Raw genomic sequence first — 15,816 nt, 5'->3', positions numbered from 1 at the left:
AAACTAACAAATATGGTGAGAAAAAGAAATAAAAGAAAGAAAGAATAGAATTGCAAAGTTAAATAGAGGTAGATAGAGATTTATATATATTAAAGATTAACTACAAGGGAAAATGAACAGTAGGAAAAGCAAACAAAGGAATAAATGTAGAAAAATGAATGCTTTAAAAATTTAAAAATTAAAATTAAAAAATAGGAAAAAAAGGGAAAACTCTACAGAACTGCAAAAGGCCTATGCAGAGGCAGAGTTTATAACAGAAATAAAATCTGTGCTTGAAAAAATATCTCAAAAGCTTAAATATATTTCATAGTGCTAGTAAAATCAACAACTAAAACAGACTGGGGGAAAAAAAAGAAAAAAATAAATGAAAAAAATCCAAATGAAACTACAGAACAAGTCAAAATATAAGAATAATAAATGTTTTCCTTGGGTCTCTGCTGTCAGTGTCCTTTTCCTCACTGGGAGTCACAGTCCACCTCACCGCCCTAGGATGCCCTCCAACACTGCACTGGTCTCTGGACCTGCTGTGGGGGCAGCTCAGACTCGAATCTGGTCCTACTCTGTGTTCTTGCCTCCAATGTTCACAGCTGGTAGAACTGGTGCATTTTTTTTTTGTGGGAGCTCTCAATGTCATTTTATATATTCCATAGACACAGAGTCTTCCTAGTTGATTGTGTGGATTTAATTTGCAGCTTGTACAGCTGGTGGGAAGATTTTGGGTCCTCTTTCTTAGCCACACTGCCCCTGGGTTTCAATTGTGATTTTATTTTCACCTTTGCATGTGGGTCATCCACTGGGATTTGCTCCTGAGGCTGCCCTGGAGGACTTGGGTCTGCCCCAGTGAGGGCCAGGTGTGGAGGTGGTACAGTTGCTTGGGTTACAGGGGCTCTGGCAGCACCAGGCACTCAGGGGAGTTGGAGGCTAGGGCAGCAAGAAATATAGAAGGGTATGGCAACCCACTCCAGTATTCTTGCCTGGAGAAACCCTCTGACAGGGAAGCCTGGCAGGCCACAGTCCACAGGGTTGCAGAGTTGGACACAACCAAAGCAACCCTGTGTGCATAGATGCAAGGTTGTTTTTTTCAGGTGGCAGCTCTGGTCCAGTGAAGGTTGAGTGTGAAGGTGGCACAGCTCCTTGGGTCTTGGGGATCCTGCCGGAACCAAGTGTGCAGGGACATGGACTGCCTCAGCCACAGGAGTTATGGCCCTATCAGAGTCTTTTTTTTTAGTCTCAGAGCTTCCTTCGTGGCTCAGCTGGTAAAGAATTCACCTGCAATTCAGGAGAAGGGAATGGCAATCCACTCCAGTATTTCGTACCTGGAGAATCCCATGGACAGAGGAGTCTGGCAGGCTACAGTCCGTGGGGTTGCAAAGAGTTGGACACGACTGAGCGACTAACACACACACTGGCTGCTGGCGATCAGAAGGCCTCTTTGGCTAGTCTTTCTGCATTACTCTGCCTGTTCAGGCACTTAGAGGGTTCCCTTGCCTGGGGTCCTTCTCTATTGTTCAGTGCATCTGGCACATAAAGGGGCCCCCCTGGCTAGGGTCTTACTCTGTTGTTCCGCATGTCAGGTGTTTGAAGGGCCAGCCTCTCTATTGTTCAGCTGCAAGTGCTGACATGTGGGGAGAGAGAGGCTATGGTGAAGGCTCCCTCCCCCTACATATGACTCAGTAGTATCACTTTGCTTCCATGGCTGCCTGGCTTTCCTCCACAGGCATTTTCCACAACAGTCTCCTGCCTCATATCCCCTCGGGCCATCTCCCAGCAGTCAACAGCAGCTCTTGCCCTGGAATTGCTCCACAATCCCTATGCTACAGCTCCCAGCCTCTGTGCCTTCTAGGGGACCCACATCCCTGACTGGGGTATGTATGGCTGCGGCAAGAATTGTCTGTGTGATTCTCATTCCATTTAGGCTATCACAAATCAGCTGTTTAACTTTCAGCCTCAATTGTTTCTTCTCTGACCCAGACAATTCTCCCAATGTGGGGATTGGACCCCTGTTTCAGTTCCCCCACGCTCCAAGGGCAGATCCAGTCCTACTAACACTCCTATTTTTCCCCCTAGTTTCTTTGGCCTACTGAGTTTTGTGTGGTTCTATATATTCTTTTCTGGTGGTCAGGTGCACCTGCCTGCTCTCAGCTGGTGTTCTGCAAACACTTCTGTGTCTGAAGGTGTATTCCTGATGTATCCATGGAGAGATATGTATTCCACGTCCATCTATTCCTCTGCCATCTTGGAAATCCAATGAGTTTTGTAGATAAGATCACTGACTCAATGGACATGGATTTAAGCAAACTCTGGGAGATAGTGGAGGAAAGAGGAGCCTGGTGTGATGCAGTCCATGGGGTCACAAAGAGTTGGACATGACTGAGCGAGTGAATAACACTATAAATGAAGATAGGTCAAGATGGGGTAAAAACATTTCCAGGTTTCCTGAATCCAGTCTGGGTTCTTCCCCTGACTTGATATGTACAACTTGCCAATTTTACCACATTATTTCCCCTTTTAGATGATGGAATTCGAGGGATCAAGATCTGACTGTGATATAGCTGCTTGGGAGTAACACATTTATATCAGTACAATTTCATCAACTTCTCTTGATTGAGAGGGTAACAGGCAGGAAGGCCAGGGGTCTCCAAATGGAGGAAATAGGCTGCAAGTGTCAGACATTTTTATCTCTCTTAAGTGGCAGGAGGAAATAAACTAGTGATATTTTTTTCCTCTCTATACAAATTTAAAAGGAGTTTTCTCTTAAGATGCTGTGTTGCCATAATGACACTTGGTTTCACCTGAAGTTAACTATTTGAAAACCTAGAGTTAACCAATACATTTTTCTTATGGAAATGTTTGTCTTAAGCTATGTTAATGTACTACGAATTTACCTCAAACTCTGTCTTAAGTTGGTTCTGCCTAATGGCTCAGAACCTACTTGATAAACCAGTATGTTATACTCAGATATTGTTCCCCTAATCTATGTAAATGAAACTATTTGTATGGTGATCTGCCCTTCTACAAGGTTCAAGTTAATCATTTTATGGCCTGGGATGAGTTGTCTGGTGTCAAGATTATCCCAAAATGCATCTTATGGATGAGGGGCCTGGTGCCATTCTGAGTTTTAAGACATTCCTTTCTTTCATGAACAGACTGCTAGTGATTATATAACATCCAGCTGAAGACTAGCAGGGGGGTACTCTTTCTGCCCCCTTCTGATGCCTAGGTCAGAAGCTTTCTCTATCTCCTTTATACTTTAATAAAACTTTATTACACAAAAGCTCTGAGTGATCAAGCCTCGTCTCTGGCCCCGGATTGAATCCTTCTCCTCCAGAGACCAAGAATCCCGGCCTCTTTGTGTCGTTCAGCAACAACCTTTCATGATGAGATGAGGAAAGGGAAATGAAAACCCCTACACTGTGATAAGGGTTGAAATGCAGGACTGATATTGAAAGGTTGTTGCTGAGCCATGAAGGATGCCGGAATTCTTGGCCTCCGGAGGACAGGAATTCAATCCAGGGCCAGTGATGAGGCTTGATTGCTCAGAGCTTTTGTGTGATAAAGTTTTATTAAAGTATAAAAGAGATAGACAAAGCTTCTGACACAGACATCAGAAGAGGGCAGAAAAAGTGCTCCTTGCTAGTCTTTAGCCAGATGTTATATAGCTACTCAGTTCTGTTCAGTCGCTCAGTCGTGTCCGACTCTTTGTGACACCATGGACCACAGCACGTCAGGCCTCCCTGTCCAACAACAACTCCCAGAGTTTACTCAAACTCATGTCCATTGAGTTGGTGATGCCATACAACCATCTCATCCTCTGTCGTCCCCTTCTCCTCCTGCCTTCAATCTTTCCCAGCATCAGGGTCTTTTCAAATGAGTCAGCTCTTCGCATCAGGTGGCCAAAGTATTGGAGTTTCAGCTTCAGCATCAGTCTTTCCAATGAACACTCAGGACTGAGCTCCTTTAGGATGGACTGATTGGATCTCCTTGCAGTCCAAGGACTCTCAAGTGTCTTCTCCAACACCACAGTTCGAAAGCATCGATTCTTTGGCACTCAGCTTTCTTTATAGTCCAACTCTCACATCCACACATGACTACTGGAAAAACCATAGCCTTGACTAGACAGACCTTTGTTGGCAAAGTAATGTCTCTGCTTTTTAATATGCTGTCTTGGTTGGTCATAACTTTCCTTCCAAAGAGCAAGTGTCTTTTAATTTCATGGCTGCAGTCACCGTCTGCAGTAATTTTGGAGCCCCCCAAAATAAAGTCAGCCACTGTTTCCCCATTTATTTGCCATGAAGTGATGGGATCAGGTGCCATGATCTTAGTTTTCTGAATGTTGAGCTTTAAGCCAACTTTTTCACTCTCCTCTTTCATTTTCATCAAAAGGCTCTTTAGTTCTTCTTCACTTCTGCCATAAGGGTGGTGTCATCTGCATATCTGAGGTTATTGATATTTCTCCCAGCAATCTTGATTCTAGCTTGTGCTTCATCCAGCCCAGCATTTCTCATGATGTACTCTGCATATAAGTTAAATAAGCAGGGTGACAATATACAGCCTTGACGTACTCCTTATCCTATTTGGAACCAGTTTGCTGTTTCATGTCCAGTTCTAACTGTTGCTTCCTGACCTGAATTCAGATTTCTCAAGAGGCAGGTCAGATGGTCTGGTATTCCCATCTCTTTCAGAATTTTCCACAGTTTGTGCTGATCCACACAGTCAAAGGTTTTGGCATAGTCAATAATGCAGTAGTAGATGTTTTTCTGGAACTCTCCTGCTTTTTCCATGATCCAGCAGATGTTGGCAATTTGATCTCTGGTTCCTCTGCCTTTTCTAAATCCAGCTTGAACATCTGGAAGTTCACGGTTAACGTATTGCTGAAGCCTGGCTTGGAGAATTTTGAGCATTACTTTACTAGCGTGTGAGATGAGTGTAATTGTGTGGTGGTTTGAGCATTCTTTGACATTGGCTTTCTTTGGGATTGGAATGAAAACTGACCTTTTCCAGTCCTGTGGCCACTGTTGAGTTTTCCAAATTTGCTGGCATATTGAGTGCAGCACTTTCACAGCATCATCTTTCAGGATTTGAAATAGCTCAACTGGAATGCAATCACCTCCACTAGCTTTGTTTGTAGTGATGCTTCCTAAGGCCCACTTGACTGCACATTCCAGGATGTCTGGCTCTAGGTGAGTGATCACACCATCATGATTATCTGGGTCTTGAAGATCTTTTTTGTATAGTTCTTCTGTGTATTCTTGCCACCTCTTCTTAATATACTCTGCTTCTGTTAGGTCCATAATATTTCTGTCCTTTATTGTGCCCATCTTTGCATGAAATGTTCCTTTGGTATCTCTAATATTAGATCTCTAATCTTTCCCATTCTATTGTTTTCCTCTAATTCTTTGCACTGATCACTGAGGAAGGATTTCTTATCTCTCCTTGCTATTCTTTGGAACTCTGCATTCAAATGGGTGTATCTTTCCTTTTCTCCTCTGGTTTTTGGTTCTCTTTTCACAGCTATTTGTAAGGCCTCCTTCAGACAGCCATTTTGCTTTTTTGCATTTCTTTTTCTTGGGGATGGTCTTGATCCCTGTCTCCTGTACAATGTCACCAACCTCTGTCCATAGTTCATCAGGCACTCTGTCTATCAGATCTAGTCCCTTAAATCTATTTCTCACTTTCACTGTATAATCATAAGGGATTTGATTTAGGTCATACCTGAATGGTGTAGTGGTTTTCCCTACTTTCTTCAATTTAAGTCTGAATTTGGCAATAAGGAGTTGATCTGAGACACAGTCAGCTCCTGGTCTTGTTTTTGCTGATTGTATAGAGTTTCTCCATCATTGGCTGCAAAGAATGTAATCAGTCTGATTTTGGTGTTATCATCAAAATCAGTATGATTTTGGTGATAGCCATCACATGGTGATGTCCATGTGTAGTCTTCTCTTCTGTTGTTCGAAGAGGGTGTTTTCTATGACCAGTGTGTTCTCTTGGCAAAACTCTATTAGCCTTTGCCCTGCTTCATTCTTCACTCCAAGACCAAATTTGCCTGTTACTCCAGGTATTTCTTAACTTCCTACTTTTGCATTCCAGTCCCCTATAATGAAAAGGACATCTTTTTTGGGTGTAGTTCTAAAAGGTCTTGTAGGTCTTCATAGAACCATTCAACTTCAGCTTCTTCAGCATTACTGGTCAGGGCATAGACTTGGATTACTGTGATATTGAATGGTTTGCCTTGGAAATGAACAGAAATCATTCTGTCATTTTTGAGATTGCATCCAAGTACTGCATTTCAGACTCTTTTGTTGACTCTGATGGCTACTCCATTTCTCCTAAGGGATTCTTGCCCACAGTAGTAGATACAATGGTCATCGGAGTTAAATTCACCCATTCTAGTCCATTTTAGTTTGCTGATTCCTAAAATGTTGACATTCACTCTTGTCATCTCCTGTTTGACCACTTCCAATTTGCCTTGATTCATGGCCCTAACATTCCAGGTTCCCATGCAATATTGCTCTTTACAGCATCGGACCTTGGTTCTATCACCAGTCACATCCACAACTGGGTGTTGTTTTTGCTTTGGCTCCATCTCTTCATTCTTTTTGGAGTTATTTCTCCACTGATCTCCAGTAGCATATTGGGGACCTACTGACCTGGGGAGTTCATCTTTCAGTGTCCTATCTTTTTGTCTTTTCATACTGTTCATGGGGTTCTCAAGGCAAGAATACTGAAATGGTTTGCCATTCTCTTCTCCAGTGGACCACATTTTGTCAGAACTCTCCATCAAGACCCGTCCGTCTTGGGTGGCCCCACACAGCATGGCTTAGTTTCATTGAGTTAGACAAGGCTGTGGTCCATGTGATTAGATTGGTTAGTTTTCTGTGATTGTGGTTTCAGTGTGTCTGCCCTCTGATGCCCTCTTTCAGTGCCTACTCTCTTACTGGGTTTTCTCTTACCTTGGACATGGGGTATCTCTTCACGGCTGCTCCAGCAAAGTGCAGCCACTGCTCCTTACCTTGGACATGGGGTATCCCCTCATAGCCGCTGCAACTGACCTTGGATATAGTATATCTCCTCTTGGCCGCTCCCTGCTCCAGAGCCGCACAGCTACTAGAAGGCTGCTAAGTCAAAAAAGGAAATATCTCAAAACTCAGAGACTGGCACCAGGCCCCTCTCCCACAACATGCATTTTGAAATAACATTGGCACAAGGTGAGTTGCTCGGGGCCATAAAATGATTGACTTGAATCTTGAAGAAAGGCACTTTTCTAAGCAAATATATAGTTTCATTAGCATAGATTAAGAGAATAATTGGATGAGTAAAACACTGGTTTGTTGAGCCATTATAGGTTCTGAATCTCTTAAATGGAATGGATTTGAAGAAAGACAGAGTCTAGGGTAAATACATAGTTCATTAATGTAGCTTAAGAAAAACATTTCCATAAGAAAAACACATTGGTTAGCTCAAGGTTTGAGAAAAGTTAAGTCAGGTGGAATCAGGTGTCATCATGGCAACACAGAATTTTAAAAGAAACCTTTAAATTTTGTATAGAGAAGGAAAATAATCTGACACTTGCAGTTTGTTTCCTCCTGCCGCTTAAGAGAGATGAAAAATGGCTGACACTTGCAACCTATTTGCTCCCTTTGGAGACCCCTAGCCATCCTGCCTGTTACCCTCTCAATACCATTAGGCTTTCAAGGCAGGTATACACAGACAAAAAAGCACAAGCTCGGAAATCACAGATGGGAGTAGGGAATGCAAACAAGGAATCAAGTATCAAATTTAGAAGCACTTTATGTCAGACAGTGTGGTAAAATTATCTATATTAGATTTTAATAGTGTCTAGGATGAATTTTGTAATCTCTATGGTGACCACTAAAATAACAGTAAAAATGTATCATCAACAAGGTAATAGAGAGGGAAAACAGAATTTAAAAAATATTAAGCAATCCAAAAAAGAGCAAGAGAGAAGAGAAAGAGCAATACAAAATAGACAGAACAAATAATGAGATGGTGATTTAAGCCCAAATATACCACTCATTTATTGGTAAACATACTAAATATTCCTATCAAAAGACAAAACTTGTCAGTGGGTTTTTTTAAAAGTTATGATTTGCTGCTTAGAAGAGATTCACTTTCAGTATCAAGCCACAGAAGGCTGAAAGTGGAAAAATGGAAAAACATATACCATGCAAATATTAACAAGAGAAATCTGATGTAGCAATGGCAATATCAGATAAAGTAGATTTTAAAGCAAGGAGCGTCAGTAAAGACAAAAAGAGACATTTCATAGCTGTTAACATTTTATTTTATAAGTATATATATCCATCTAGAGTTTTCCCTGTTCATTTATATACATGTGTGTGTGTATACACATGTATTTGAACTAAAAACTCATACATATCATCCCTTTACCTATTTTTACTTAAAAAATGTATTTCCACTGGAAACTTTTGGTTCTCTTATAGTTTGTAAAGGCAACACTGTACTCTATGATATGACAGTATCATGACTTCTTTAACCTATTCCCTATTGAATATTCAAGTTGTTTAGCATTATAAATAACACTGCAATGAGCATTTTTATGAATATATGTTTGTCCATTTGTTTTATCATTTTGGCAGAATGTTGTTCCAGAAATTAAATTCTTGGATTCAAAGGTATACACATTTTAAAAACGTTCTAATATGCATTCAACAAACTTTATTAGTTTATACTCCTGACAATTATGTAAGTGCTGGCAAAGGTTAAAAAAAAAAACTGAAGCAACATAAAAAGACCATGAAGAGGGAAAACTTTAAGTAAATTAGGTTAAATTTATGTAATAAGGCTGACAAAAAGATTGAGGTCTGCATATCCCGATGGAAAGACACTTAGGGAATGCCACTATTTGCTTATTTTCTGTTAAACTATCTGTTTATGTGTCACTGCGTGCAAATGCCACAAGAATACATTCTAGTACAACATTCAAACCCAGAAAAAGCATTAGTACTGCTTTAATGCCACTGTCCTCATCAAAGCACAGTTACCTCTCCAGTTTATAAACTTTTTAAAATGCTTTTCTACACATTACACATACATGTCTTATTAAAACATATAAATGAGTCTCTTCAGTAAGTGGTGCTGGAAAAACTGGACAGCTACATGTAAAAGAATGAAATGAGAACATTCTCTAACAACATACACAAAAATAAACTCAAAATTATTTAAAGACCTAAATGTAAGACCGGATGCTATAAAACTCCTACAGGAAAGCGTAAGCAGGGCACTCTTTGACATAAATCACAGCAATATCTTTTTGGGATCTGTCTCCTGGAGTAATGGAAATAAAAACAAAGACAAACAAATGAGACCTAATTGAACTTAAAAGCTCTTGACAGTAAAGGAAACCACCGACAAAATGGAGACAGCCTACAGAATAGGAGAAAATACTTGCAAATGAAGTGACCGACCAAGGATTAATCTCCAAAGTATACAAACGGCACTTGTAGCTCCATATCAAAAAAACAAACAACTCAATCACAAGAAAATCTAAATAAACATTTCTCCAAAGAAGTCCTTTTGGGTTTCCAAAAGGCACATGAAAAGATGCCCAACATCACTAATTGTTAGAGAAATGCAAATCAAAGCTACAATGAGGTATTATCTCACACTGGTCAGAATGGCCACCATCAAAAACATCTACAAACAATAAATGGTGGAGAGGGTGAGCATGGGTTCCTTAAAGAAAACTAAAAAACAGAGCCACCGTGTGTGTGCTTAGTCGCTCAATCATATCTGACTCTTTGCAACCCCATGGACTAAGCCCTCCAGGCTCCTCTGTCCATGGGGATTCTAAATATGACCCAGAAATTCCAGTCCCAAGCATGTACTGAAAGGAAAAATGCACCCCAATGTTCATTGCAGTGCTGTTTACAATAGCCAGGACTATTCATTTAGGATGAAAGCATCCTAAATGTCCATAGGCAAATGAATAGACAAAGAAGATGTGGTACATATCTACAATGGAATATTACTCAGCCACATAATAGGATAAAATAATGTCATTTGCAATAACATGGATGGACCTAGAGATTATCATACTGGGTGAAGTAAGTAACACAGAGAAAAACAATCTATGATATTGCTTATGTGTGGAACAAAAAAAAATGGTACAAATGAACTCATTTACAAAATAGACTCAGATATAGAAAACAAACATGGTTATCAAAGGGGTGTAGCGGGAGAAATTAGGAGTTTGGGATTAAAACATGCATACTACTACATATAAAATGTGAGTTAAAAGAATAATCTCTTACTTTTTTAAACATCTTATATTGCCACTAATTACTAATTTACAGTGTGCACGAGAACATGGAGAAAGTGGTTCTGTCATGTGCTTGAGGGGAGTGTAAACTGCCTAGTCTTTCTGGAGGGCACTTTGGTGGTATATTCACTAAATATATAAAATCTCACATCTTTCTTTTGCCAGTGTCAGATGTATTAAAATCTCTTACCCTTAGTTGAATAATTTTTTTTTGTAGTAGAATGTCCTAAAGCAAGACCACCTGTGGGCAAAGCTGTACATACCAGGTTGTTCATTGTTACCTTATTTTTATTAGCTCCAGACTCAGAACAATTTCATGTACATTAATGGGGGGATGAAGGTGGAAGTAAATAAGCAACAATGTAAACAAGCTGTGGAAAAGTATGCAGCAGTTAAAAAGAATAAAGCAATATTATATGTACTGGTTCATGTACATTATATGTATAAACTCTCTGAGATATAATTTTAAGTGGAAAAAAAAGAAATCGGGGAATTCCTTGGCAGTCCAGTGTTTAGAAATCTGTGCATTCACTGTTTTTTTTTTTTTTTAATTTTATTTTATTTTTTAACTTTACAATATTGTATTGGTTATGGTGTGGGTTCAATTCCTGGTCAGGAAACTAGGATCAAAGCCTCATGGCACACACACACACACAAAAGGGCTTGTGAAACAGCATTTTAAATATGATCCCAAATATATATATATATATATATATATATATATATATATATATATATACACATACATACTGCTACTGCTGCTAAGTCGCTTCAGTCGTGTCCGACTCTGTGCGACCCCATAGACGGCAGCCCACCAGGCTTCCCCGTCCCTGGGATTCTCCAGGCAAGAACACTGGAGTGGGTTGCCATTTCCTTCTCCAATGCATGAAAGTGAGAAGGGAAAGTGAAGCCGCTCAGTCGTGTCTGACTCTGTGCGATCCCATAGATGGCAGCACACCAGGCTCCTCCATCCATGGGATTTTCCAGGCAAGAGTACTGGAGTGGGGTGCCACTGCCTTCTCCGATATATATATATATTTTTTTTTTTTATTGAAATATAGTTGATTTACAATGTTGTGTTAGTTTCAGGTGTATAGCAAATTGAGATATATATGTTCTTTTTTAGATTCTTTCCCATTGTTAGTTATTACAAGATATTGAGTATAGTTCCCTGTGCTATACAGAAGATATGATTGTTATCTATTTCATATATTGTTGTGGTTGCTTAATCACTAAGTCATGTCTGACTCTTTTGTGACCCCATGGACTGTAGCCCACCAGGCTTCTCTGTCCATGGGATTCTCCAGGCAAGAACACTGGAGTAGGTTGCTATTTCTGTCTTCAGGGGATCTTCCCAACCTAGGGATCAAACTCATTTCCTGTTTGGCAGGCAGATTCTTTACCACTGAGCCACATGGGAAGCCATTTTGTAAGTAGTAGTATGCATGTTTTAATCCCAAACTCCTAATTTATCCCTCTACATCCCTTTGGTAACCATAAGTTTGTTTTCTATATCTGTGAGTCTGTTTTGTAAATGAGTTCATTCGTACCATTTTTTTAAGATTCCACATATAAGTGATATCATATGATATTTGTCTTTATCTGATTTACTTCACTTAGTAGGATAATCTCTGGGTCCATCCATATTGCTGCAAATGGCAATATTTCATTCATTTTCTACTATTGAGTACTATTGCATTGTGTATCTGTACCACATCTTCTTTGTCCATTCATCTGGCAATGGACACTTATGTTGCTGCCATGTCTTGGCTGTTGTAAATAATGCTGCTCTGAATATTAGGGTGCATATATCTTTTTGAATTATAGATTTTTCCAGGTATATGTCCAGGAGTGGAACTGCTCAATCATATGCTGATTCTATTTCTTGTTTTTTTTAAGCAACGTCCATAGTGGCTGCACTAACTTACATTCCAACCAATAGTGTAAGAGTGTTCCTTTTTCTCTACACTGTCTCCAACATTTATTATTTGTAAACTTTGAAAAAATTATTGAAATATATTTGATTTACTAGGTTGTGTTAGTTTCTGCTGTACAGCAAAGTGAATCAGTCATCCATATACATATATCCACTCTCTTTGGAATTCTTTCCCCATGTACATCATTACAGAGTATTGAGAAGAGTTCCCTGTGCTATACAGTACATCCTTATTAGTTACTTATTTTGTATATAGTACGGTGTATATATCAACCCCAATCTCCCAATTTATCCCTCTCCCCTCTTTCCCCCTGGTAACCATAAGTTTGTTTTCTATATCTGTAACTACTCTATGTTTTTTAAAAATATGTTTTTGTTGTGTTTTATTTTTTGGCCATGCCACATGGCATGTGGGATCTCAGTTCCCTGAATAGGGATCAAACTCATGCCCCCTGCATTGGAAGCGTGGAGTCTTAACTGCTGGACTGTCAGGGAAGTCCATCTATTTTTGTTTTGTTGATAAATTCATTTATATTATTTTTTTAGATTTTGCATATAAGCGGTATCATAGATTTGTTTTCTCTGTCTGACTTACTTCACTCGGTATGATAATCTCTGGTCCATCCGTGTTCTGCAAATGACGTTATTTCGTTCTATTTCATGGCTAATAGTCCATTGTAGATATGTACCACATCTTCTTATCCATTCCTCTGTCAATGAACATTTAGGTTGCTTCCATGTCCTGGCTATTGTAAATAGTGCTGCAATGAATATTGGGGTGCATTAAATTTTCAAATTATGATTTTTCTCTGGATAGATGCCCAGAAGTGGGATTGCAAGATCCCATGGAAGCTCTATTTTTAGTTTATAAGGAACTTCCATACTGCTCTCCATAATGGTTGTATGAATTTACTTTCCCACCAACAGTTGTGGGAGGGTTTGCTTTTCTCCACACCCTCTCCAGCATTTTATTATTTATAGATTTTTTTGATGATGGCCATTCTGATTGGTGTGAGATGATACCTCATTGTAGCTTTGATTTGCATTTCTCTTGCCAACATCTCTTGGATAATCGAAAAAACAAGAGAATTCCAGAAAAAATCTACTACTGCATTATTAACTATGCCAAAGCCTTTGACTGTGTGGATCACAATAAACTGGAAAATTCTTTAAGAGATGGGAATACCAGACCATCTAAACTGCCTCCTGAGAAATCTGTATACAGGAATCTATCTGTAAGCAACAGTTAGAACTAGACATGGAACAACAGACTGGTTCCAAATCGAGAAAGGAATACATCAAGGCTATATATTGTCACCCTGCTTATTTAAGTTATATGCAGAGTACATCATGTGAAATGCTGGTGTGGATGAAGCACAAGTTGGAATCAAGATTTCCAGGAGAAATATCAATAACCTCAGATATGCAGATGACACCACCCTTATTGCAGAAAGCGAAGAACTAAAGAGCCTCTTGATGACAGTGAAAGAGGAAAGTGAAAAGGTTGGCTAAAAGCTCAACATTCAGAAAACTAAGATCATGGCATCCAGTCCCATCAATTCATGGCCAATAGATGGGGAAACAGTGGAAACAGTGGTAGACTTTATTTTTTTGGACCCCAAAATTACTGCAGATGGTGACTGCAGCCATGAAATTAAAAGACACTTGCTCCTTGGAAGGAAAGTTATGACCAACCAAGACAGCATATTAAAAAGCAGAGACATTACTTTGCCAACAAAGGTCTGTCTAGTCAAGGCTATGGTTTTTCCAGTAGTCATGTATGGATGTAAGAGTTGGACTATGAAGAAAGCTGAGCACTGAAGAATTGATGCTTTTGAACTGTGGTATTGGATAAGACTCTTGAGAGTCCTTGGACTGCGGGGAGATCCAACTGGTTAATCCTAAGTGAAATCAGTCCTGAATATTCATTGGAAGGACTGATGCTGAAGCTGAAACGCCAATACTTTGGCCACCTGATGCAAAAAACTGACTCATTGGAAAAGACTGATGCTGAGAATGATTGAAGGCAGGAGGAAAAGGGGACAACAAAGGTTGAGATGGTTTGATGGCATCACTAACTCCATGAACATGAGTTTGAGTAAGGTCCGGGAGTTGGTGATGGACAGAGAAGCCTGGTGTGCTGCAGTCCAAGGGGTCACAAAGAGTCAGACATGACTGAGCAACTGAACTGAACTGAACAATTAGTGATGTTGAGCATCTTTTCATGTGCCTTTTGGCCACCCAAAAGGACTTCTTTGGAGAAATGTCTATTTAGATCTTCTTGTGATTGGGTTGTTTGTTTTTTTGATGTGGAGCTACAAGTGCCGTTTGTATACTTTGGAGATTAATCCTTTATCGGTCACTTCATTTGCAAGTATTTTCTCCTATTCTGTAGGCTGTCTCCATTTTGTCGGTGGTTTCCTTTACTGTCAAGAGCTTTTAAGTTCAATTAGGTCTCATTTGTTTATTTTTGTTTTTATTTCCATTACTCCAGGAGACAGATCCCAAAAAGATATTGCTGTGATTTATGTCAAAGAGTGCCCTGCTTACGCTTTCCTGTAGGAGTTTTATAGCATCAGGTCTTACATTTAGGTCTTTAAATAATTTTGAGTTTATTTTTGTGTATGTTGTTAGAGAATGTTCTCATTTCATTCTTTTACATGTAGCTGTCCAGTTTTTCCAGCACCACTTACTGAAGAGACTCATTTATATGTTTTAATAAGACATGTATGTGTAATGTGTAGAAAAGCATTTTAAAAAGTTTATAAACTGGAGAGGTAACTGTGCTTTGATGAGGACAGTGGCATTAAAGCAGTACTAATGCTTTTTCTGGGTTTGAATGTTGTACTAGAATGTATTCTTGTGGCATTTGCACGCAGTGACACATAAACAGATAGTTTAACAGAAAATAAGCAAATAGTGGCATTCCCTAAGTGTCTTTCCATCGGGATATGCAGACCTCAATCTTTTTGTCAGCCTTATTACATAAATTTAACCTAATTTACTTAAAGTTTTCCCTCTTCATGGTCTTTTTATGTTGTTTCAGTTTTTTTTTAACCTTTGCCAGCACTTACATAATTGTCAGGAGTATAAACTAATAAAGTTTGTTGAATGCATATTAGAACGTTTTTAAAATGTGTGTACCTTTGAATCCAAGAATTTAATTTCTGGAACAACATTCTGCCAAAATGATAAAACAAATGGACAAACATATATTCATAAAAATGCTCATTGCAGTGTTATTTATAATGCTAAACAACTTGAATATTCAATAGGGAATAGGTTAAAGAAGTCATGATACTGTCATATCATAGAGTACAGTGTTGCCTTTACAAACTATAAGAGAACCAAAAGTTTCCAGTGGAAATACATTTTTTAAGTAAAAATAGGTAAAGGGATGATATGTATGAGTTTTTAATTCAAATTCATTTTGATATTTGGCAAAACTAATACAATTATGTAAAGTTTAAAAATAAAATAAAATTTAAAAAAAAAAGAAAAAAAAACAAATACATGTGTATACACACACACACACATATAAATGAACAGGGAAAACTCTAGATGAATATATATACTTATA

The sequence above is a fragment of the Bos indicus genome, chromosome X (genome assembly GCF_029378745.1).
Source record: "Bos indicus isolate NIAB-ARS_2022 breed Sahiwal x Tharparkar chromosome X, NIAB-ARS_B.indTharparkar_mat_pri_1.0, whole genome shotgun sequence".
Taxonomy (NCBI): domain Eukaryota; kingdom Metazoa; phylum Chordata; class Mammalia; order Artiodactyla; family Bovidae; genus Bos; species Bos indicus.
This window is presented reverse-complemented; position numbering follows the sequence as displayed.